The sequence below is a fragment of the Trichinella spiralis genome (genome assembly GCF_000181795.1).
Source record: "Trichinella spiralis strain ISS 195 chromosome Unknown Scfld3315, whole genome shotgun sequence".
Lineage (NCBI taxonomy): Eukaryota > Metazoa > Nematoda > Enoplea > Trichinellida > Trichinellidae > Trichinella > Trichinella spiralis.
This window is the reverse complement of record NW_003530254.1, coordinates 1-3,099: the sequence shown is the minus strand read 5'-3', so window position 1 is coordinate 3,099 and position 3,099 is coordinate 1.

Genomic DNA, 3,099 nt, shown 5'->3' with positions numbered 1-3,099 from the left:
TTGCTTGTTAAGCGGATAGAGCGTCGACAATGCAATCGATGCAGCGGCCGCTGTTCGTCAACGCCGCCGTGCGCAACACGACCATGTCTTTTCCCAACGCCTCTGCGTTGAGTGTACATTAAAGCGGCTAATCGCAGAAGGATAGTTTTGATCAAGCTGTTTCGAAAAACAACCGCCATGCAAAACGTGGCACATGATAATTTCAATCGTGCAGATTTTCTTGTTGAACACGTGCCTGGATAGTGAAGAAGCAGGCATCAAAAGCTGCATGAATTCATCTTCAACAAGCAGATGATATAAAGCAGTAACAGTAGTACTAGTAAAATACAGTAGCTAGTTCGATTCGATTCGATTCAATTATTCATTCCACTTCTTTTATAATGCTTATTTATTTTGTGGTTGATCAATTTATACTAATATGAAAAAAAGAAAAAATTTTCATTTTCATCATTATTCTATTGAATATGCTTATTTCTATTTTGCACTTTATAATATCTTCTTCTTCTTCTTCATCTTCTTTAGGTAAATAAGAATGACCAAATTTAATCGCTACTGATAAAATTTAATTTGCCTACCATGCTTTTAGAATATAGGATGAATTTGTTTCGTTCACTTGTCATTTTCATTTATACAGAAGGTTTGAATTTTCTTTTCCTTCAGCTTATAGAAAAATTATTATTTTTATCGACATGAAAAATATTTGTAAAAATTTGTGAGAAGCAGATTTTTTCCATATAAATTAACTGTTTTCCAATGTAAAATCATCATCAGTCAGTACATGCTCGTATTGTTTATTCAATTTTTCAATACTGCTCACTTTTTCTACACTTTTTGTAAAAAAGGGAAACGTGTGGGGAAATGTTTAACTCATTTCTTTCCTAATATGTGCATATTTCATTTAGTTTTAGTCGTAATTTCATTTAGTAATAATTATAATGGCGAATAACAGAATTTTGTCATCTTTTCAAAAGGTTTAAGAAAGTATTTTACAAATATATTTCGTATGTTTACAATGAATGCAGTATCAAGAATATTTATATTGGTTAATGGGCAATTTTGTAAAATTATCATATATCATATTAACAAATTTTACTTTTCTTCTTTGTTTATTCACGTACATACTGCAAAATTAATTGTACTGAATGAAGTGTGGACTTAATTCAAAAAATACCATAGTCGTGTTACACTATTTATTTTTGTTGAACAACTATTTTTAAATATATTATTCATTGTCTTTTAATTAGCAGTTAGCTTTTCTTGTCGTACATTCCATGATATATGGATACGTTATGTGAAAATTTAAGATAATAATAATGTTTTAATAATAATTAAATTTTACTTTCAAAAATCAAATATCGAAATAGTATGAATTGCAGAAGATCATCGATTGCATATTATATTAAATGCCCATATTTGTTATACTATCGGGCAGCTGCGCTCGCGGAAATGTTGCCAATTTTTGTCGGTTGGTTTAGCTGAAATGATCCGGAAATAAGAATAGGAAGAAGAAGCAGAGGCAGGAGAAGGGGAAGGAGGAGGTGGAGAAGCAGAGTCTTTGCTCTGTGAAAGCTGTGTGACTGTTTGCTTTCATCAAGCATCAATGAGCCGTCATCGATTACTTCAAAGATGGATAAGCACCGGTAGCGATTTAATTTGTCGCCCGTGTCAACAGATCTGTTGTCAAAGTGCGACCATCTAGCACTTTATTGCAACCGGTTGCCAGCTGCTCTGGGGCCGCAATTAAATCGGCTATAAATGAACAGCGTTGAAGCCTTACAGTAAGCTAGTTATAAGCAACAAGTGCTTCTTCTTTTTGTTTTCATTTTCACCATCATCATCAACATCATCTTCATCTTATCCTTCTTCTTCTTCTAATTCTTCCACTTCTCCTTCTCATTCTTTTTCTATTTCTTCTCCTTCTTCTTCCAGTTCATTTTCGTATTCACTGTGCTCTATTGTTCTATCTGAAGTTAGCATAAAGTGGTAATCAATTGTTAAACAAGCCGCAATTGATCTGCTTTGCGCAATACTGTAACAGGCTGTATTCTTGAGACCAATCAGAGTTTCTTATTAAAGTAGATGATGTATACTGTAGCGCTGGACTATTGCATGTTCCCAGGTGAGCACGGCAATCGGTAAATGGGATTACCGATCCGCTTTGTTTCTCATGATGGTCAATTCAATTATTTCCATTATTCATCAGCTTGTTCAGCTTTTAAGTCAAAAGATTTTTATTATCAAATTTAGCTGGATGTAATTCTCAGATAGCGTTTGTAATAATGAATGTTTTTTCTGACAGAATAACTAACAGAGTGATGTTGAACTTTTTCAAAATGACAGACTATCTTTTACAAATTTACACATTAAACAAGCAGATGAAGTATTTGCAATTTTTCGCACTCAAGAACAAACAATACTTCTTGTTAACGCATGCATATACCTAGCTACTTTCTAATTCATAATAACTTTTTTTACAGAACTGCACACAGGGTTCTTTTAATTAGATGTCAATGTGTAGATTTATAAAGATGAATTGCTTTAATCATTGTCACCATAAGCTGAAAATAGGCAGTTAACAACAATTCATCGAATTGCACATTTAAAGCTTTTCGATACATGGTGACGCTATTCACTTTAATCAGAATGAAGTTATTCACTTGTTCTGGAATTGTTTGTCCGCTATTCATCTTTGAAGTTTATCAATTCTTGAATTTGTCAAACTATTGTTGAAATCGACGAACCTTTTTCTAATTATTACCAGCTTAATGTGTCGAGATGAATTTAATAAACGAACGGATTGATTTTCCTGGAGTGAGTGCCCCTCAGGCGTCTGCGCGTACGAGTAATTCAATTTGGTTACGGTATTTTTTATTCATTTTTTTCGAACAACAAGCAAACAATACTCTCTATTCAAAAATTCCTTTATTGAACTGATGATATCAGTACAGTCCAAAATGTGACTAATGAATGAATCACCACATTTTAAGCAGACAGACTGGATCTAAATATCGCGAGTCGCTCTGAGCTAAAAAAGAGGAATTATTTAAAAAAAGGTTAAAAACATTTTAAAGTATAAATTACAATGTCGTCAATTTTCAA